The sequence below is a fragment of the Bombina bombina genome, chromosome 8 (genome assembly GCF_027579735.1).
Source record: "Bombina bombina isolate aBomBom1 chromosome 8, aBomBom1.pri, whole genome shotgun sequence".
NCBI lineage: Eukaryota > Metazoa > Chordata > Amphibia > Anura > Bombinatoridae > Bombina > Bombina bombina.
The window spans coordinates 191,781,412-191,806,077 of NC_069506.1; positions in this window are offsets into that span (position 1 = coordinate 191,781,412).

Here is a 24,666-nt window from a genome sequence, read left to right on the forward strand (position 1 = left end):
GGAGCCCTATAATTAACTTATATCCCCGTAAAATACAAGAACAAACCTTGGCCCCTCTGGTTTATTTGAAAGCCTTTCGAGAATTTTTTAGGCTGTGGGGCCTATTTATGAAAGGCCTGTCGGACATGATCCGACATTGCGGATCATGTCCGACAGACCTCGCTGAATGTGGAGAGCAATATGCTCTCCGCATTCAGCATTGCACCAGCAGCTCTTGTGAAGTATTGGTGCAACGCCGAACCCTGCCGATTTGTGGCCAATCGGGTGTCAATCAAGGGGGTGTCAATCAACCCGATCGTATTTGATCGGGTTGAATTGCGGCGATGTCTGTCCGCCTCCTCAGAGCAGGTGGACAGGTTATGGCGCAGCATTCTTTAGACCGTTGCTCCATAACTTGTGTTTCTGGCGAGTCTGAAGGCTCGCCAGAAGCACGGGCCCTCAAGCTCCATACGGAGCTTGATAAATGGGCCCCATTGACTTTAGTTTGTCTTGTTATTAATTTGATAAGGGGTTAAACATTTACGTATTGGCTTATAGTTTGGTTATCACAGTGTGGAGAGGGAGACTGGGAGTGAGAAGTCCTTCACTTCTTTTTTTTTTCATGTTTGTTTAATTAATATAAAATCCTCCAACAAGTGTACTTTGGTTTAATGTATAAAGTCTGCACTCTGCATTTATACAATTTATGCTATGCAATATCTGATTCAGGTTATTTTAAGGTCTAGTATGATGCTTTCTATTGATGTATTTTTGTCAAACAAGATTTTGGCCGTTTAATATTGTTTATGTATTATGTTTAAAAGAAAGATCTTGCTGAGCTATAATGTTTTGTTTTGCATATAATCTACCCTGCGAGGTGCAATGAAAAAGCAAATGTGCTTAGTATACTTTGTCTACACTGTTGGATTATAAAATAAAAAGGTAAAAAAAAAGGAATTATACGATTAATAGTTTTTACACTTGCAACATGGATTTTGCGGTTTACCTCATTAAATGCCCATGTGGAAAAATATATATAAGGGAAACCACGCGTAAGGTGCTCAACCACATAGTTGAGCATAGGGCTAACATATGAGCAAAAGATATGGAAGCCCCTGTATCACAACATTTCACACTAGCTGGCCATTCATTTTCCCAATTGCGCTTTCAAGTACTGGAACAAGTTAGATTTCTTAGACAGGGAGGCAATAGGGAGCTATTATTAAAAAGAATAGAAACTTTCTGGATCTTCCACCTTAACTCCTTAGTACCTAATGACGTGAATAAAACAATTGACTGGTCCCTATTCTTCTGATAATATATACCTTGCTCTAAAAAAGTTTTTTTTAATAACAACATAGTTCCTTAACTCACATATATAATGCTAGTGTGTGTTCAACTTTTTTATATAGAAATTTGTTAAATGACAATGCATTAGATTTGAAGTTAGGAATAGAGTGTACATAGTATGATATGGTGAAGGGTTAATTTTGACAGCCTCTATTTGGTTTGCTACAGGTGTATATCAGGAGGCATTATTGCACTGTTTAAACCATGCAACATGATTAAGGTAATTTTTTGCTCATAGCCTGGGAATAAAAAACCTTTCTAAATTGTTGATATTTGCTGGTGCGGCTTAATTTTTTTCATTTGTTTTTAAGTTGATGTTGGCAGACATCAGTGGCCTGCACAGTAACACGTTTGGTGAGTGTGCTGGACTTTTCTTTTGTTTGTTATATTTTGAGAGAGAGTCAATGTGAGTGAGAGTTCTTTTCTTTGAACCGTATTAGGCATTGCACTTGCAAAAGATTAAATTGGCCAAAAGTATATCAGACATTTGTGCACGATGGGGCCTTAGTCTGATGCCTCCATGGCTGAAAACACGCTCCAACAGAGCACTAGAAGTAGGCACTGCCAAGACCCTGATGGCCACATTAAATAGTGCTGGAAGAGTCTATGTTCATAGCCCAGAAAAAGAGAACATTCTGACCTTCAGATATGTCAAGGTAGTGACTTAGCTGATGTGTTGGAGTGGTCCCAATGTCCTTTCTTGGTTTCTTGCGTTATACTGCAAACAGCCCCACCTCATCTACAGGCTGTTGTACCTCTTTCTTTTCATCCTCAAAACAAGAAGCAGCAGATACATCTTCAACAGCATCTTCCAAGATTATTTCTAGCAAAGAGTAAGCATGGCAGAAAGTAACAGACAAATTATACAATTACAAATACAGGTGCAGTTTGTTAAACTAACATATGTTTTTGTTTCAATCATTTAAAGTTTGCCATTACAGGAAAGGGATATGAAACCCAAATTTTTCTTTCATGATTCAGATAGAGCATGCAATTTTAAACTACTTTCTAATTTACTCCTATTATCAATTTTTCTTTGTTCTCTTTGTATCTTTATTTAAAAAAGAAGGAATGTATGTAATGAGCAAGCCCATTTTTGTTTCAGCACCTGGGTAGCTTTTGGTGATTGGTGGCTAGCTACACATAAGCCACTACTCAGGTGCTGAAACAAAAATGGACTGGCTCCAAAGCTTAAATTCCTACTTTTAAAATGAAGAAACCAAAAACCAAGAAAATTTGATAATAGGAGTAAATTAGAAAGTTGTTTAAAATGGCATGTTCTATATGAATCATGAAAGAATAAAAATAGATTTAATATCCATTTAAAGCATGATAATATTTACCCTTCACTTTTTGTGCAACCAATTCCTTGACTTCAGGGCTGACAAGCACGTGATGCTCTACCCACTGCAGTGAAAAAGCTGGATCCAAGACAGCAGCTTTTAGGTAAATTGGGTCTGAAAAGGGTGCAGTGGTTCCATCTTTTGTGCTTGCCATTTTCACATTGTCAAAAATTCCAAGGAATCTTTTGGTCAGGGATGACTGCAGACTTCTGACCAGGCTAGTTAAGAAACAAACCTGAGACTTCAGCTTCTCCAAGTGGTGATTCAGAGCAAGAACAGATGGAACAACAGAGCTGATCATCACCATTTTCTTCCCCTGGGTAAAGTCAGTTTTCTCTTCAAATGGCTTCAGGATGTCCACCAACTCCTTAAACCTCCTTAAACGTGATGCCACTCCCTTGATGTGAGTAACAGTCCTTTATGTCCAGACTTTTCCAGAACACAACAGACCTTTTGATGATCACATTCAATTACTGCCCATACCTGTCCAATGGCATTTTATCATATTTTATTGTTTGACCATAAATAAATATATTTGGTTGTAATTAAAACAAAAGTGAGCTAGGTATTTAAAATATATTTTGTTTGTCATTCTCCAAAGACCATCCTACGTCACAACTCTGACCTTTCGAATGTATAAAGACTTGGCAAGTCATAGGGCTCAAGTCCAAGTCAAGTCTTGAGTCATTTATGTCAAAGGCAAGTCACACGTCTTCCTTGCTTATGTCGAGTCGAGTCACAAGTCATCAAATGTGTGACTTGAGTCCAAGTCAAGTCCAAGTCATGCAACTCAAGTCCACATCTCTGATGGGTGTGTATCTGGCATAGGCTTCAGTACCATGGGTCTGATGTGTGTGTGTTACTGGCATGGGCTTCAGTACCATGGGTCTGTTCTGAGGTCTGATGTGTGTGTGTGTGTGTGTGTAACTGGCATAGTTCTGAACTTAGGTCTTATGTAGCCATATGGATGGCATAGGTTTTAGTGCCATGGGTTTGATCTGAGACTCATATATAACTGAGAGTGGCTACAGGCATTTGGGTTTGATCTGTGCTCGGATGCGGATGTATAGCTGGCAGGGGCTTCAATACCATGGGTCTGATCTGAGGTCTGATGTAGGTGTGTATATGGCATGGGCTTCAGTACCATGGGCCTGATCTAAGGTCTGATGTGGGTGTGTATCTGGCATGGGCTTCAGTACCATGGGTCTGATCGGAGGTCTGATGTGGGTGTGTAACTGGCATGGGCATCAGTACTATGGGTCGGATCTGAGGTCTGATATGGGTGTGTATCTGGCATGGGCTTCAGTACTATGGGTCTGATCGGAGGTCTGATATGGGTATGTATCTGGCATGGGCTTCAGTACCATGGGTCTGATGTGGGTGTGTATCTGGCATGGGCTTTAGTACCATGGGTCTGATGTGGGTGTGTAACTGGCATGGGCTTCAGTACTATGGGTCTGATCTGAGGTCTGATATGGGTGTGTATCTGGCATGGGCTTCAGTACCATGGGTCTGATCAGAGGTCTGATGTGGGCATATTGCTAACAAGGGCTTCAATACCATGTTTGCTCACAGGTCTATATAACTGATAGTGCCTGCAGGCCATGGGGTCTGATCTGAGGCCTGGTATTGTTGACAGGAGCAAATGGTAGCCCTAGTTAGCACATTTAATTCCACAGCAAGGGAATGTCTGCACTACTTAGCATTAAAGGGACATAATACTCATATGCTAAATCACTTGAAACTGATGCAGTATAACTGTAAAAAGCTAACAGGAAAATATCACCTTAGCATCTCTATGTAAAAAAGGAAGATATTTTACCTCACAACTTCCTCAGCTCAGCAGAGTTAGTTCTGTGTAAAAAGTTATACTCAGCTGCTGCCCAGCTGCAGGTAAAAAAAAGAAGAAGAAATGAACAGCAGCCAATCAGCATCAACAGTGCTGAGGTCATGAACTCTTTTACTGTGATCTCATGACATTTGACTTAACTCTCATGAGATTTCATAGTAAAATTCCTTAAACTAAATAGGGAAATAAGAATTGTGTGCATGTAAGCTCACTCCCTTATCTGTCCCGGGACAGACATACTGATTTGCTGCTTAGAAGTCCTTTACAATGGGATGTGGCTACTGTGGAACTTTTGAGGTAAAATATCTTTCTTTTTTACATAGAGATGTTCAGGTGATATTTTCTAGTCAGCTTTTTACAGCTATGCTGCATCACTTTCAAGTGTTTCAACATTTGGGTATCATGGCCCTTTAAGAAAACCCTAGTGACATTTCACAGAATAATTATTGCTTCCTAAATAGACATTCAATGCTAAAATGCTAAACATTTAAATGTTTTTATTATGATGATGATGATGATGATTATTATTATTATTATTATTATTATTAATAATAATAATAATAATAGTAATAAACACAAAATAATGATATATACAGCATAATGATGTATTCAAAACAAAGATTGGCTGAATAATAATATGTGGATGTAGTTTTAAAGTTATTTCAATATTAAATAGATTAGTGTAATGGGACATATAGGTTTAATAGCATATTCTGTTTACCTTATCTCCTCTGCTGAGGCCAGGTACCTGATAAAGCAACAATCTCACATGGTTTATTGTCCCTTTAAAAAAAAAAATTCTATAGCTAGTCTCAGGATCCAGACGGGGTCAAACAGATTGGCCTTGCTCTGATGCAGAGGAAAGAATGTTTAGCAATAAAAGTTATTTATTCTTCTAACAATGGTGTTGAAATTACTAATTTATTTACATAATTCTATATGGTGCAGACCTAGGGGGATAACTAGCTTAGCTAGTAACATTTTCAGTTTATTTAAAGTGAAAGTAAATCCTAGCGTTTTACAAACGCTAGGATTTACTATTGAAACAAATAAAGGGCACTTTTTTCATGAAGTATAAGATACTTCATGTAGAAATCTCCTTTATTTGATTCAATCTATCGCCGTTTTTAGTTGCTACAGCAGCCCACGGCTAAAAAAACATTTGGCTAAGAGGTGACGTTTTCAGCTCTTAGCCAATAGCCGTGCAGTAAATCTGGCTTGGGGCCCATGGAAGCCGGATTTACCGCACTGCTATTGGCTAAGAGGTGAAAACGTCGTTAACCGTGCCCTGCTGTAGGAGCTAAGAGCGGCGATTGATTGAATCAAATAAAGGAGCTTTCTACATGAAGTATCTTATACTTCATGAATGAAAGTACCTTTTATTTGTTTCAATAGTAAATCCTAGCGTTTGTAAAACGCTAGGATTTACTTTCACTTTAAGATACTCTATATAAATTAACTTATAACAGAGCTGTTAAAATTAAACTTTCATGATTTATGATGAAAAAGCATGCAAATGAATAAATAAATAAATTCCAATTTACCTTCATTATAAATTTGTGCACAGTGATTTTATATGTACACATTCTGAGGTACCAGCTACTACTAAATATGTGCAAGAGTTCACATTGTATACACATGTAAGCTTGTAATTGACTGATGACTGTCACATGATATGAAAGGCCAGCAAATGAAAGCAAGTTTTGAAATTTTTCAAAAATCTACTACTCATTTCGAAATTCAAACCAAGTGTTCTTACATTGCCTTTTTATTATGTACTTTTTGGTTATGTAATTCTACTGTATTTAATGGTCCTTTAAAGAGACAAGAAACCCAAAATGTGTCCTCCACCATTCAGATAGAGCATACAAATTTAAACTACTTATCCTTTTACTTCTATTTCTAGACTTGCTTCATTCTCTTAGTATTCTTTGTTGAAGAAGAAGCAATGCACCATTGGGAAATAGCTAAACACATCAGTTGAGCCAATGACAGGAGGCATTTATTTATATCCACCAATCAGCAGCTAGCTTCCAGTAGTGCATTGCTGCTCCTAAACCTACCTAGCTATGTTTTTCAACAAAGAATACCAATAGAATAAAGCACATTAGATAAGGAAGTAAATTGAAGTTTAAAATTACATGCTCTATCTGAAGCATGAGAGTTTAATTATGACTTTAATGTCCCTATAACTTATAAAACATATTACTTAAAATGGATCCATAGGGTGACCATATTGCCGTTTTTAAAATGGACACATATGAAAAATACATATGTCAGGGCTGTTTTCAGTGCTATTTAAAGAAAAGTTATGTATTTTTATATGTCCCTTTTTAAAGTGGCAATATGGTCACCCTATCTATATATCACATTTTTTATAAAATACCAAAAATCATATCAATAGCATACATTCATAGTATAGCCACATGAAATATATATATTTTTTCCTTTTCCAAGGGCAAAACATGCCCCTTCAAAGCCATTCATGAAGTCCATTGTCTTTTCTGCAATCATGATGCATCCAACCATGAGCATCCTCAAAAAGGGCAAAGCAAATGCCTCAGACATAATAATATTAATGATAAGATTTGGAGCAGGAGAGAGTTACTTGGAGCCAGATACTATAAAGCTGCCTGGGCTGGCCAGATTATTTAAGAAATAGGAAATAGGCCTATTTCCCTGGTGGGATGATCTAAAGCCACTTTTAGATCTCACTAACTGCACAATGAGAATCGTAATTTAAAAATTCTACAAAACGAATAATTCAACCATTCACACAAAAATACTCAGGTAGGAATGGTATTGTTAAAATGCATCAAAATAGTAACAGAAGTAACTTGGCTAGAAATAGGCTTTTGAGCGTGCCGGGTAGCCCTCGTATTACCAGTTGAAAGTAAACTGTTTTCACACAAGCGGTAACCCGATGCACGCAACAAGCCAAACTTGGGCCTAGATTTGGAGTTCGGCGGTAAAAGGGCTGTTAACGCTCCGCGGGTTTTTTTCTGGCCGCACCATAAATTTAACTCTGGTATCGAGAGTTCAAACAAATGCTGCGTTAGGCTCCAAAAAAGGAGCGTAGAGCATATTTACCGCAAATGCAACTCTCGATACCAGAGTTGCTTACGGACCCGGCCGGCATCAAAAACGTGCTCGTGCACGATTCTCCCATAGGAAACAATGGGGCAGTTTGAGCTGAAAAAAAACCTAACACCTGCAAAAAAGCAGCGTTCAGCTCTTAACGCAGCCCCATTGTTTCCTATGGGGAAACACTTCCTACGTCTGCACCTAACACTCTAACATGTACCCCGAGTCTAAACACCCCTAACCTTACACTTATTAACCCCTAATCTGCCGCCCCCGCTATCGCTGACCCCTGCATAACACTTTTAACCCCTAATCTGCCGTTCCGTAAACCGCCGCCACCTACGTTATCCCTATGTACCCCTAATCTGCTGCCCTATCATCGCCGACCCCTATGTTATATTTATTAACCCCTAATCTGCCCCCCACAACGTCGCCGACACCTGCCTACACTTATTAACCCCTAATCTGCCGAGCGGACCTGAGCGCTACTATAATAAAGTTATTAACCCCTAATCCGCCTCACTAACCCTATCATAAATAGTATTAACCCCTAATCTGCCCTCCCTAACATCGCCGACACCTACCTTCAATTATTAACTCCTAATCTGCCGACCGGAGCTCACCGCTATTCTAATAAATGTATTAACCCCTAAAGCTAAGTCTAACCCTAACACTAACACCCCCCTAAGTTAAATATAATTTTTATCTAACGAAATAAATTAACTCTTATTAAATAAATGATTCCTATTTAAAGCTAAATACTTACCTGTAAAATAAATCCTAATATAGCTACAATATAAATTATAATTATATTATAGCTATTTTAGGATTAATATTTATTTTACAGGCAACTTTGTAATTATTTTAACCAGGTACAATAGCTATTAAATAGTTAAGAACTATTTAATAGTTACCTAGTTAAAATAATAACAAATTTACCTGTAAAATAAATCCTAACCTAAGATATAATTAAACCTAACACTACACTAGCAATAAAATAATTAAATAAACTACCTACAATTACCTACAATTAACCTAACACTACACTATCAATAAATTAATTAAACACAATTGCTACAAATAAATACAATTAAATAAACTATCTAAAGTACAAAAAATAAAAAAGAACTAAGTTACAGAAAATAATAAAATATTTACAAACATAAGAAAAATATTACAACAATTTTAAACTAATTACACCTACTCTAAGCCCCCTAATAAAATAACAAAGCCCCCCAAAATAAAAAATTCCCTACCCTATTCTAAAATACAAATATTACAAGCTCTTTTACCTTACCAGCCCTGAACAGGGCCCTTTGCGGGGCATGCCCCAAGAATTTCAGCTCTTTTGCCTGTAAAAAAAAACATACAATACCCCCCCCCCAACATTACAACCCACCACCCACATACCCCTAATCTAACCCAAACCCCCCTTAAATAAACCTAACACTACCCCCCTGATGATCTTCCTACCTTGTCTTCACCATGCCAGGTTCACCGATCCGTCCTGGCTCCAAGATCTTCATCCAACCCAAGCGGGGGCTAGACATCCACTGAAGAAGTCCAGAATAGGGTCCAAAGTCTTCCTCCTATCCGGCAAGAAGAGGACATCCGGACCGGCAAACATCTTCTCCAAGCGGCATCTTCTATCTTCTTCCATCCGATGACGACCGGCTCCATCTTGAAGACCTCCAGCGCGGATCCATCCTCTTCTTCCGACGACTAGACGACGAATGACGGTTCCTTTAAGGGACGTCATCCAAGATGGCGTCCCTCGAATTCCGATTGGCTGATAGGATTCTATCAGCCAATCGGAATTAAGGTAGGAATTTTCTGATTGGCTGATGGAATCAGCCAATCAGAATATAGTTCAATCCGATTGGCTGATCCAATCAGCCAATCAGATTGAGCTCGCATTCTATTGGCTGTTCCGATCAGCCAATAGAATGCGAGCTCAATCTGATTGGCTGATTGGATCAGCCAATCGGATTGAACTATATTCTGATTGGCTGATTCCATCAGCCAATCAGAAAATTCCTACCTTAATTCCGATTGGCTGATAGAATCCTATCAGCCAATCGGAATTCGAGGGACGCCATCTTGGATGACGTCCCTTAAAGGAACCGTCATTCGTCGTCTAGTCGTCGGAAGAAGAGGATGGATCCGCGCTGGAGGTCTTCAAGATGGAGCCGGTCGTCATCGGATGGAAGAAGATAGAAGATGCCGCTTGGAGAAGATGTTTGCCGGTCCGGATGTCCTCTTCTTGCCGGATAGGAGGAAGACTTTGGACCCTCTTCTGGACTTCTTCAGTGGATGTCTAGCCCCCGCTTGGGTTGGATGAAGATCTTGGAGCCAGGACGGATCGGTGAACCTGGCATGGTGAAGACAAGGTAGGAAGATCATCAGGGGGGTAGTGTTAGGTTTATTTAAGGGGGGTTTGGGTTAGATTAGGGGTATGTGGGTGGTGGGTTGTAATGTTGGGGGGGGGTATTGTATGTTTTTTTTTACAGGCAAAAGAGCTGAAATTCTTGGGGCATGCCCCGCAAAGGGCCCTGTTCAGGGCTGGTAAGGTAAAAGAGCTTGTAATATTTGTATTTTAGAATAGGGTAGGGAATTTTTTATTTTGGGGGGCTTTGTTATTTTATTAGGGGGCTTAGAGTAGGTGTAATTAGTTTAAAATTGTTGTAATATTTTTCTTATGTTTGTAAATATTTTATTATTTTCTGTAACTTAGTTCTTTTTTATTTTTTGTACTTTAGATAGTTTATTTAATTGTATTTATTTGTAGCAATTGTGTTTAATTAATTTATTGATAGTGTAGTGTTAGGTTAATTGTAGGTAATTGTAGGTAGTTTATTTAATTATTTTATTGATAGGGTAGTGTTAGGTTTAATTATATCTTAGGTTAGGATTTATTTTACAGGTAAATTTGTTATTATTTTAACTAGGTAACTATTAAATAGTTCTTAACTATTTAATAGCTATTGTACCTGGTTAAAATAATTACAAAGTTGCCTGTAAAATAAATATTAATCCTAAAATAGCTATAATATAATTATAATTTATATTGTAGCTATATTAGGATGTATTTTACAGGTAAGTATTTAGCTTTAAATAGGAATTATTTATTTAATAAGAGTTAATTTATTTCGTTAGATAAAAATTATATTTAACTTAGGGGGGTGTTAGTGTTAGGGTTAGACTTAGCTTTAGGGGTTAATACATTTATTAGAATAGCGGTGAGCTCCGGTCGGCAGATTAGGGGTTAATAATTGAAGGTAGGTGTCGGCGATGTTAGGGAGGGCAGATTAGGGGTTAATACTATTTATGATAGGGTTAGTGAGGCGGATTAGGGGTTAATAACTTTATTATAGTAGCGCTCAGGTCCGCTCGGCAGATTAGGGGTTAATAAGTGTAGGTAGGTGTCGGCGACGTTGAGGGGGGCAGATTAGGGGTTAATAAATATAACATAGGGGTCGGCGATGTTAGGGGTAGCAGATTAGGGGTACATAGGGATAACGTAGGTGGCGGCGATTTGCGGTCGGAAGATTAGGGGTTAATTATTTTAAGTAGCTTGCGGCGACGTTGTGGGGGGCAAGTTAGGGGTTAATAGATATAATACAGGGGTCGGCGGTGTTAGGGGCAGCAGATTAGGGGTACATAAGTATAACGTAGGTGGCGGTCGGCAGATTAGGGGTTAAAAATTTTAATCGAGTGGCGGCGATGTGGGGGGACCTCGGTTTAGGGGTACATAGGTAGTTTATGGGTGTTAGTGTACTTTAGGGTACAGTAGTTAAGAGCTTTATAAACCGGCGTTAGCCAGAAAGCTCTTAACTCCTGCTATTTTCAGGCGGCTGGAATCTTGTCGTTAGAGCTCTAACGCTCACTGCAGAAACGACTCTAAATACCAGCGTTAGAAAGATCCCATTGAAAAGATAGGCTACGCAAATGGCGTAGGGGGATCTGCGGTATGGAAAAGTCGCGGCTGAAAAGTGAGCGTTAGACCCTTTAATCACTGACTCCAAATACCAGCGGGCGGCCAAAACCAGCGTTAGGAGCCTCTAACGCTGGTTTTGACGGCTACCGCCGAACTCTAAATCTAGGCCTTAGAATATTGCATGTACGTTCATGTAATTCCTCATTGAAGTCCATGGAGCAAAATAAAGTGAGGGGAAAACCACCATAAAACACCTTACTTGTGCACAAATCCAATTGCATATTCTCAAGTGCGTTAACCCAACATGAAAATATGAATATTTCACATTTCAATGTTATTCCATAGCAGAATATGTTCTACATGTCTGATGGTATTTTGGTACAATATACTGTATATCTATACATACAGTATATATATAGCGCTCTCTACCTTTTGGAAATTGTGTGTGTATATATATATATATACGGTACACCAGCTCACCTAACTTAATAAATATTATATGGGATACCCTGAATAGCTAAAGATATTGTATCCAGGGGTGCAAGGAGGCATAAGAAAATTGTATAAAAAATATGGAGAAAAAGAGGGAGATAGAAAAAAGAAAAGTAAAAGAATCAAGTAAAACTGTAGGCACTGTGTGCAGTTTCTCATTGTATATATTTATTAATTTTGCTATTTAATGATTACATTTGCATACCCTAATACACAGTGTATATTTATGGGAGAGGGGCCTGTCACCTTCAATGTGGCTATCATCACACACAGTGCCTCCAGTCTTATATTCTATTATTTGTACTAAAGGGATATGCTGGCTAGGGCATACTTGATTTTTTTACTTTTCTTTTTTCTATCTCCCTTTTTCTCTTCATATATATATATATATATATATATATATATATATATATATATATATATATATATATATATATATATCCTATATAATAAAAGACAAGAGTTTGTCTGAAGCCGTCATGCGCAGTTCAGACAAACTCTTGCCGCGAGGACCCCGCAGCTCAGCTGTAACACAGAGGCGCGCGAGGACCCGGCAGCTCAGCTGTAACACAGAGGCGCGCGAGGACCCGGCAGCTCAGCTGTAACACAGAGGCGCGCGAGGACCCGGCAGCTCAGCTGTAACACAGAGGCGCGCGAGGACCCGGCAGCTCAGCTGTAACACAGAGGCGCGCGAGGACCCGGGAGAGAGAGAGAGAGAGAGAGAGAGAGAGAGAGAGAGAGAGAGAAGAGAGAGAGAATAAATAAATAAATAACATAACATAACACGGCCCGTGTCAACGGGCTTTAGGACTAGTATATATATACAGGGAGTGCAGAATTATTAGGCAAGTTGTATTTTTGAGGATTAATTTTATTATTGAACAACAACCATGTTCTCAATGAACCCAAAAAACTCATTAATATCAAAGCTGAATAGTTTTGGAAGTAGTTTTTAGTTTGTTTTTAGTTATAGCTATTTTAGGGGGATATCTGTGTGTGCAGGTGACTATTACTGTGCATAATTATTAGGCAACTTAACAAAAAACAAATATATACCCATTTCAATTATTTATTTTTACCAGTGAAACCAATATAACATCTCAACATTCACAAATATACATTTCTGACATTCAAAAACAAAACAAAAACAAATCAGTGACCAATATAGCCACCTTTCTTTGCAAGGACACTCAAAAGCCTGCCATCCATGGATTCTGTCAGTGTTTTGATCTGTTCACCATCAACATTGCATGCAGCAGCAACCACAGCCTCCCAGGCACTGTTCAGAGAGGTGTACTGTTTTCCCTCCTTGTAAATCTCACATTTGATGATGGACCACAGGTTCTCAATGGGGTTCAGATCAGGTGAACAAGGAGGCCATGTCATTAGATTTTCTTCTTTTATACCCTTTCTTGCCAGCCACGCTGTGGAGTACTTGGACGCGTGTGATGGAGCATTGTCCTGCATGAAAATCATGTTTTTCTTGAAGGATGCAGGCTTCTTCCTGTACCACTGCTTGAAGAAGGTGTCTTCCAGAAACTGGCAGTAGGACTGGGAGTTGAGCTTGACTCCATCCTCAACCCGAAAAGGCCCCACAAGCTCATCTTTGATGATACCAGCCCAAACCTGTACTCCACCTCCACCTTGCTGGCGTCTGAGTCGGACCCATCTCTCTGCCCTTTACCAATCCAGCCACGGGCCCATCCATCTGGCCCATCAAGACTCACTCTCATTTCATCAGTCCATAAAACCTTAGAAAAATCAGTCTTGAGATATTTCTTGGCCCAGTCTTGACGTTTCAGCTTGTGTGTCTTGTTCAGTGGTGGTCGTCTTTCAGCCTTCCTTACCTTGGCCATGTCTCTGAGTATTGCACACCTTGTGCTTTTGGGCACTCCAGTGATGTTGCAGCTCTGAAATATGGCCAAACTGGTGGCAAGTGGCATCTTGGCAGCTGCACGCTTGACTTTTCTCAGTTCATGGGCAGTTATTTTGCGCCTTGGTTTTTCCACATGCTTCTTGCGACCCTGTTGACTATTTTGAATGAAACGCTTGATTGTTCGATGATCGCGCTTCAGAAGCTTTGCAATTTTAAGAGTGCTGCATCCCTCTGCAAGATATCTCACTATTTTTGACTTTTCTGAGCCTGTCAAGTCCTTCTTTTGACCCATTTTGCCAAAGGAAAGGAAGTTGCCTAATAATTATGCACACCTGATATAGGGTGTTGATGTCATTAGACCACACCCCTTCTCATTACAGAGATGCACATCACCTAATATGCTTAATTGGTAGTAGGCTTTCGAGCCTATACAGCTTGGAGTAAGACAACATGCATAAAGAGGATGATGTGGTCAAAATACTCATTTGCCTAATAATTCTGCACTCCCTGTATGTGTGTATGTATATATATATATATATATATATTATATATATATATATATATATATATATATATATATATATATATATATATATATATATATATATATATAGGAGTTTATATTTATAAAAACATAGCACATTTTTTCTGCTATGTGCAAAACATTGGAAAGTGAAATATTTACAGTAAATACATTGTTAAACACTTTATTAAAAATGAATATTGCATAAATATGTTGTTTTCCATGTTTTCATCTACTTAACTGCAAAGGGCTTCAATGCACTTTTATATATATATATATATATATATATATATATATATATATATATATATATATATATACCGGTATATGTATTTATGTGTTTATATGTGTATATATATTTGTAAATATATATATATATACACATATAAATGCATATGTACACACATATACTGTACAGTATCTATACTATAATTGCATTTGTAATGTCCGTCGCCGTCGGCAGTTGCGCATGCATCTTCAATTGAAAAAAAAAACTTAAAAAATCCTAAGTCTAACCCCCAGGTTGGTACTCACGGTTCCTGAAGTACAGCAGAGATGTTCCTGTTCCAGACGGTGAAGTCTTATTCAAAGCGCATGAACATCCTGCACGGAGCGGTGCTGAAGACTGAAGACCGCAGAGCTGAAGACCGGCGACCGCGGAGCCATGGAGCGTGGAGGATCCTCTTCATACGATCTCCGCCGTACACTGAATAGTGAATTCAAGGTACGAGATTAAAGATGGGGTCCCTTGAATTCCTATTGGCTGATTTGATTCTTCCAATTCAAATCAGCCAATAGGATGAAAGCTACTCAAATCCTATTGGCTGTTTAAATTAGCCAATAGGATGAGAGCAAGTGAAATTTTATTGGCTGATTTGAATAGCCAGTAAAATTTAACTTGCTCTCATCCTATTGGCTGATTAGAGTAGGGGGTGTTTTTATTTTGGGGGGGTCTTTTTTATTTTCATAGTGATTAGGTTTAATTTTGTTAAATTTGGTAATTTGATTTTTTTTATTTTCTGTAATGTTAGCCTTTTTTATTTTTTGTAACTTTAGAATGTATTAGTTTAGGTAATTTGGGTTTATTTAATGGGGTGTTAGGTTAGGGGGTGTTAGGTTAGGAGGTGTTAGGTTAGGGGGTGTTAGGTTAGTGTACTGTACTTAGTTATTTAAATAGTTATTTGCGTTGTGGGTTTTGGCGGTTTAAAGGGTTAATAAGTTAGATAGGTTTATTGTGATGTAGGGGTTTTGCGGTTTAGGGTTAATAGGGTAAATAGGTTTATTGCGATGTAGGGGTTTTGCGGTTTAGGGGTTAATAGGGTAAATAGGTTAATTGCGATGTGGGGGTTTTGTGGTTTAGGGGTTAATAGGGTAATTAGGTTTATTGTGATGTGGGGGTTTTGTGGTTTAGGGGTTAATAGGGTAATTAGGTTTATTGCGATGTAGGAGTTTTGTGGTTTAGGGGTTAATAGGGTAAATAGGTTAATTGCGATGTGGGGGTTTTGTGGTTTAGGGGTTAATAGGGTAATTAGGTTTATTGCGATGTGGGGGTTTAGGGGTTAATAGGGTAATAGGTGTATTGCGATGTGGGAGTTTTGCGGTTTAGGGGTTAATAGGGTAATTAGGTTTATTGCAATGTGAGGGTTTTGCGGTTTAGGGTTAATAAGGTAATTAGGTGTATTGCGATGTGGGTGGTTGACGGTTAAGGGGTTATTAATTTAATTTTACTTGCAATTTTCTTAAATATTTATATAAAAGAACAGTTACAAAATAGGTTGTTTCTACATCTGTAGTTTAAAAAATAATTAGACTGCCACCAGGGGCGGACTGAGACCAACCAGGGCCCCAGGGCAAAAGTTTGGCAGGGCCCCCCACCCCCTTTTTGCTCTACCTACCTACCTCTGCCCCTCCTCTACCATATTGCTCCTCCCACCTCCAATGGCCCCTCCCACCTCATATGCCCTTCCCCCACCATGTTTTTGATTGCCATATAAAGAAACAGTTTTTTCCTTAAATATTTTTAATAAGAACTATATATTGTAATTTAACAAGTGGTTATGCCAAAAAAATCCCCATGCCTATATGCACTACAGTATGGAACAGAAGAAATCAAGGGCAGACAAGGGAGTTAAACCACTTTTTACTGGCAGCTAAAGAGGTAAAATCATTCATTTGTATTAGTATATTTCCTTTCAATAAGAGATACATGATCCTATAAGTAGGCGTCTACACTAAATAAAGATAAAACTATTCTACATTTTAACTGAAACCAGGGCAGGTTTAGAGAAATCAATTTTAAAAAGGGAGAGTAAAGTCAAAATTAAACTTTAAAGGGACATGAAACCCAAAAAAATTATTTCATGATTTAGCTAGAACATACAACTTTAAACAACTCTCCAGTTTACTTCTATTATCAAATTTGCTTAATTATCTTGGTATCATTTGTTAAAGGAACAGCAATGCACTACTGGTTTCTAACTTTACACATGGGTGAGCCAATGACAATCAAGGTTTTCTCTGTCACACACGCAGCCCTCTTCCCAGTACTTATACACATATGTATATTATAGAGGTTCCCTTTGTCACACACACAGCCCCCTCCCCAGTAGATATACAGATGTATATTATAGAGGTTCCCTTTGTCACACACACAGCCCCCTACCCAGTACATATACAGATGTATATTATAGAGGTTCCCTTTGTCACACACACAGCCCCCTCCCCAGTAGATATACAGATGTATATTATAGAGGTTCCCTTTGTCACACACACAGCCCCCTCCACAGTACATATACAGATGTATATTATATAGGTTCCCTTTGTCACACACACAGCCCCCTCCCCAGTACATATAAAGATGTATATTATACAGGTTCCCTTTGTCACACACACAGCCCCCTCCACAGTACATATACAGATGTATATTATATAGGTTCCCTTTGTCACACACACAGCCCCCTCCCCAGTACATATAAATATGTATATTATATAGGTTCCCTTTGTCACACACACAGCCCCCTACCCAGTACATATACAGATGTATATTATAGAGGTTCCCTTTGTCACACACACATCCCCCTCCAAAGTACATATACAGATGTATATTATAGAGGTTCCCTTTGTCACACACACAGCCCCCTACCCAGTACATATACAGATGTATATTCTATAGGTTCCCTTTGTCACACACACAGCCCCCTCCCCAGAGCTTATATACAGATGTATATTATAGAGGTTCCCTTTGTCACACACACAGCCCCCTCCCAAGTAGGGAGTAAAAGTATAAAAGATAATAAAAATACACATATATACACTCAGATAAAAACACTGATCAATATATATATATATATATATATATATATATATATATATACACACACATACATGGATATGCTCACTGACCTCCCAGTTCAATCTAAAGATCTCATTGTAAGAATCGTGAGATTTCTATTGGAACATAATTTTTTTATGTTTCAAGGGACTTACTACCTCCAGAGACGTGGCACCGCTATGGGGGCTAAATTTGCCCCCTCCTATGCCAACCTATATATGGGTTGGTGGGAGAGGGGCCACGTCTATGGAGGTAGTATCGCCCCGTGTGAGCATATAATAAAATATGTCAGGTTCATTGATGACCTACTGATTGTGTGGTCATCCGACTCTACAGCTGCCAAAGATTTTGTTACTACCCTTAATGACAATAGGATGGGATTACAATTTACCTATGATTGGCAAAAAAAGAGTACCAATTTTCTTGACATATCCCTCACAGGTGATGCTAAGGAAGGAACTATTATCTCTGCTCTCTACCGGAAGCCAATCTCTGGCAATAGTCTCTTACATGCTCGCAGCTGTCATCCAAAACCTGTGTTTAAAGGAATTGCGAAAAGTCAATTCCTGCGGGCTAAGAGAAATTGCACGCATGAGAATGCGTTTCGGGTGGAGAGCAAAGATTTAAAAATGAGAATGCAAAAAAGGGGTTACCCAAACAGAGTCATAAACAAAGCATTTTTTGAGGTTAAGGACATCAGTAGGGCCAATGCATTGGAAAAATCAACATCTAACTCTACAGATTCACAAAATAGACTCAAGTTTATTACTTCATATTCAGCTCAATATGATGATGTTTGCAAAATCATTAAAAAGAATTTGCCAATACTAAGAGGGGACAAGGAACTAAGAGACACAGTTGAACAGGGATGTATGTTTGTCCCAAAAAGAAATGTGACCTTAGGTAACATTCTAGCCCCGAGTATGTTAAGGAGTGACAAGCAATCAGGATCATCCTGGTTGAAACATAATGGCACATTCAGGTGTGGTAAGAGAGCTTGCACCTCTTGTGACCATATAAATGTTTCTCAAACATTTAAGTCCCATGTAACAGGAGAAGAATTCAATACTAAAGGCTGTGTCAATTGCAAAAGTACATTTGTGATCTATATAATTGAGTGCTCTATTTGCAAAAAACAATACACAGGGAGAACGACTAGAAAAGTAGGCAAACGAATAAGAGAACATCTCTCTTATATTTCCAACAAACGTCCTTGTTCAGCGCTTTCTGCCCATTTTATTGATTTTCATCACCAGGATGTCACTTCTTTTAAATGGCAAGCCATAGAACAGATTACCACACCACCTAGGGGTGGTGATAAGTTATCTATATTGTGCAAACAAGAGACTTATTGGATTTTTAAAACTCAATGTTTATTACCACTCGGGTACAACTCAGAATATGATATTATAAATTACTGGCAGAAATAAATAGACAAGCACTTTGTATTTATATAAAAATACTCCTCCTTAGATTAGTGAACATAAGAGATCTCTCTAATAGGCAAAAGAGCTTAATATCCATTTATTATTGATCGACAAGGGTTAAACACATAGATAAATCAATAATTTCCATGTAAGTTTAGTGGCTATCTCTACTTCCTAATGTACATTTCGATAGAGTTTTTAGCCAACTACCACTGGGGTTATTGTTTATCTGGTTGATTATTTTAGAACTATCTGAAAATAATTGAACATTTGCTCCTTTCTATTGCTTTGTCTATGTACATTCTCACATTCATTCCCATCTTTATTTCTGTTTGTCAATTGTCTACATACTAAGAGACAGTTAGATATTTTTCTCTGCCTCTTTGAAGTATGAGAGTAGATAGACCATCTCATAAGTTTCTTTGCTGTTTGGTTTTTATCATACATAATGATTAAACCTTAAAGGACTGTGATGAGCCTGTTAATATAACTGTTTTTGTTATAAAGTTAAATAACTTACCTAATTCTACAGTCCTATTGTCTTAGATATTTATACTAATATCCTGCCTTCTTGTACTATCCTCTCAGATTGCACTTTCTATTTTGTATTCACTGTTTGTAAACATTGTATTTACTTATTAATGTATATATTGTCCTGTACTATTCCCTATCTATGTCTACAGGGAATTTGGTATGCACAGGGTTAAGGTGATTAGCAGTACATTTCATGTTTTTAACCAATGAATATGGAGTGTTTAGCATAAAAGGGAGCACCCCCTAACAGGTGCTATTCTATGATTACGGTCAATATGACCGAAACCGGTCAGAGTCTTTTTGCTTGAACCACCTCCATGTTGCTGTATGTCCTTGCTTTGTTTTAAAGGAATAAAGGATTTGTTAAACTTTTTAACTGCTGCTTCACTTTGGAACTCTTTTTTTTATACCTACACACACACATATATATATATATACACACATACATAACTAGAAACTCCTCCTTACCCTCTGTCCTTATATTACCACTAACTTTATTATAAAAACCCTTTTTTCTCTTTGTCATCCTCTGTATTGCCCAATGCCCATACAAACATAAGTTGTATTGTATTATATCTACTAAATATCCATTTCATTGTCCTCTGAGTCTGACCCTTGATTACCCATACCCACATAATAACATAATATGGCCGCCATTACCCCAATTCGCTTTAATGCCCATTTCCATAGTAAGTAGTAGGCTAGTAGCCCATTAATTATATTTACATATATCACAGACACAGTGGTGAATCTGATCACTTACACTATCTAAGTTCTCTGCAGTGCTGTCTATACTATTACAACAACACTCTGAACACTCAATGACTCTGGGGACCATCCGTGACACACAGCACTGACCCGTCACCCGGATGTCTATCACCTGCTGCTGGGCTGAGCCTGAGCGCCTGAGTAACTACCTCTTCTGACTCTGAGAGTCCTGGCTGGGCTGCTCCTGTGGCTGCCATTGTAATTTATAAAGTAGTAGGCTACACCCACGTCACATACTCAGCCCCCGGGCCCCCCCTCCAGCAGCAACCGGCTCCTTCACACTTACCTGGCCTCAGCCATCCTGACTCCTGTCCTCCTTGGCTCTACCACGTGGCCACACAAGGTCTGCTGCAGCTCCTGCCGCCTGAGCCTCTATGCTCACTTAAAATTGTGTGCGCACGGCGTGTGGAGGCGGAGCTAAGCAGCCAGAGCAGGTCACAGTGGGAGACGTAGTGTAAAATATGTGGACCGGATTCCGGATTTATTTACACACTGGCCGCTCCACATATTAATTTGCAGCATTGCTTTTGCTTACAAGCTGGCTCGCCTCTGAGGCTCCACTGCTCCAGTCCAGTCTTTCTTCATCACACTGACTGACTGAGTGCGTGGAGACGGAGCAGAGTGCAGAGAGAGTGTGAGACACAGGACTGAGGGGGCTTCTTCTCATAATCGGACATCAGTGTCGCACAGCCGCTAAGTTAAAAAAAGTCATAATATGCTGCCCCGCAGCCCCCCCCCCACCCCCCTTGCAAAAAAAAAAAAATTAAAATAATAAAGGCCAAAAAAAAAAATCGTAACTTTTTTTATTAGGGAAAAAAAAAATCTACTTCTATAATGCATGGGGCGGGCCCCTTTAAAAAGTTGGATTTGCCCAACTTGTCAGTCCGCCCCTGACACACACATATTTAACAATGTACAGTATATGTATGTATCTCTATGTTAAAGCCCTTTATATATATTATATAGGTTCCCTTTGTCACACACACAGCCCTTTGCCTGCCTTTTTTTCTAACATCTGAGATCTCTTATATTTGAGCCCTTATAACTTTTTTGTGCTATAATTTTTTAAATAGTTTTTGGTAGATGGTGTTATTATGAGTGTGTACTTTGTTACTTTGTAATGTTTTTTATCTGGTTTGTAAAACTTTTTTGTTTCGCAAAATAGTTAACCAGAGCTCTTAGGAAGTGGAAATCATTCTAGCGTAAATTGCTGTTGCGCTCAAGCGATTGGGTTTACTGTACTTACAACTTGTAATATGAGCAATAAAACGCGTAACTGTTAATGCGTAACTCGTAATCTGGCCCCAAATGTGCAAAATCGTTTTCTATGCACAATTCTGAAGCACCAGCTTCTACTGAGCATGTGCAAGATTCACAGGATATATGTATATGCATTTTGTGAATGGCTGATGACTTTCACATAATGCATTAGGAAGGACAAGGTAACTAGCTTACATTTGTCAGAAAAAAAAAAAATCTACTACTAATTTATAATTAAACTAAGTGCGTTTGCATTGTCTCTTTATTTTGCATTTACTGATTATACTATACTAATGTGTTTAGTGGTCCTTTAGTTTGACTTTACTGTCTCCCAAACCACAAGGAACTGAATAATATAATAATAAAATATTGCATATTATTCGATTTGCCATTTTTATTTCCATGCTTTTTAATGTTCGATTCTGGGAACTTAAAGGGACATAAAAGCGCAAAAAGAAAATGCACTAATGTGTAAGATCTTTTTATTATTGCACTGTTGCTTACATATAACCATGTAAAGGGTTAAACACATAGTTAAAGTCAGCTCTAGAGCAGCAATGCACTACCGGAACCTATCTGAACAATAATTTAATAACAGAAGTAAATGAAAAATTATTTTTAAAATTGGACACTTTTATCTGAATAATATATGTTTATTTTGACTCTTATCCTTTAACCTCTGGCATCTATGGAAGCTTTTTTTCGGACATTGAATTTAAATATTAACAATATCTGGTCATTCATCTCTCAGAACAATCATTTTTGTTTTGCAAACAACCTTGTTTCAACCTTGGTGTGGTAAATGTAACTTCCTGCTTACATGTCACAGATTTACATCACAAAACTCTCTACATTCCAGGTATATAGCAAACACATTCCTCTCTCTACTCCATTGTAATCACTTTTATTTGCTCAGGTTTTATAGTCTGCCGCTGGGGGACATTGCAACATACTGGGTGGCACAGAGACTTTTTATAGACATGGAGGCAGTTCAGAATTGTTCTTCACAGCACAGCATAGAGGAATTGCATTATTTGAAAAAAACAATAAGACTGTGTAGTAAAATTGTGCACATTCTGCAGTGCGCACCATCTGCTTGAATCATGGTCGAGCTGAAAGTGATGAGTAATGTTTAGGATTCATTAAACTGCCAGATTGGCAGTGTGAAATCACCATAAAATTGAAGGCAGCTGGACGTGATAAAACTAATGAATTCTGTGTGTATCGAGAAAGATTTGTTTGCTCAGCAATACAAATCCAACATTTGTAATCTGTTTTGTGCTGCCATATTGTAGATATGTATTTAATCAACACAAACCGCACACACTGCATAGCTAGAATTATAAACTAAAATAAAATACCGCAAGGAACATTTGAGGTTTGATAAATCTTAATGCCTGTAATTTTATTTTAGACTGATATCTCCGTGTATGACCTGGTGTCTCATCAGCCGGGCTGTGGCCCAGTACCATGCCTTCACGGCCCTGCTGGTGAGCCGCGACCCGACATGACCCCACTGCGCACTCTGACAGGTCCGTCGCTCCACACATAAGGAATACTGCGAGAGTGCCATTGCACATATGCACGTGTGTATGTAGCAGCAGTTCAATGGGATGACAGTGCGAGACAAGAAGCCGAAAGGACTGGACAACGCAGGTAAGTAAGTGATACCAGCGCACCAACACTAATAAACCCACTGACACCAATGAAAGTATATATTGTCTTCCCCCCACTGACACTGATGCATTTAAATACGTACATATATATATATATATATATATACACACAGTATATTATTATTATTATTATTATTTTTTATTATTATCGGTTATTTGTAGAGCGCCAACAGATTCTGCAGCGCTATTAACAAAGGCGGAGTACAAAAAACAGTTATAGGGATCAAATGGGTAGAGGGCCCTGCCAAGAGTTGCACTGTTGTAGTCAGCTCTTGAGGAGGTGATCAACAAACAGCTGGACTCTTAAGCTTACATGCTAGGGGGGTTCAGGGGATAGCAATGGAGGAGAGGAACTGGTATAAAGAAAGGTTAGCGTAGGTTGTATGCATCCCTGAACAGTAGAGTCTTTAAGGAGCACTTGAAGCTTTTAAAACTAGAAGAGAGTCTTGTGGAGCGAGGCAGAGAGTTCCACAAGATGGGAGCCAGTCTGGAGAAGTCCTATAAACGGGAGTGTGATGAGGTGACAAGCGAGGAGGAGAGGAGGAGGTCATGAGCAGAGGGAAGGGGACGGGAGGGAGAGTATCTGGAGACAAGGTCTGAGATATAGGGGGGAGCAGTGCAGTTGAGGGCTTTGTATGTCAGAGTGAGAATTTTGTGTTTGATCCTAGAGGCAAGAGGAAGCCAGTGAAGGGATTGGCAGAGAGGTGCAGCAGATGAAGAGCGACGTGTAAGGAAGATGAGTCTGGCAGAGGCATTCATTAAGGATTGTAAAGGAGCTAGGCGGTAGGTGGGGAGACCAGAGAGGACAGAGTTGCAGTAATCGAGGCGGGAGAGAATGAGAGAGTGGATTAAAATCTTAGTTGTGTCTTGTGTAAGGAAGTGTCTAATTTTAGAGATGTTTTGAAGGTGGAAGCGGCAGGCTTTAGCCAAAGACTGAATGTGAGGAGTGAAAGAAAGATCTGAGTCAAATGTGACCCCGAGACATCGGGCATGCGGGGTAGGGGTAATGAGGGAGTTGTCGACAGTTATAGAGAGATTGGGGGTGGAGAGTTTAGAAGAAGGGAGGAAAATAAGGAGCTCAGTTTTGGAGAGATTTAGCTTTAGATAGTGAGAGGACATCCAGTTGGAGATGTGAGAAAGACAGTTAGTGATACGGGTTAGCAAGGAAGGAGAAAGGTCTGGTGCAGAGAAGTAGATTTGGGTGTCGTCGGCATAAAAATGATATTGTAAACCATAG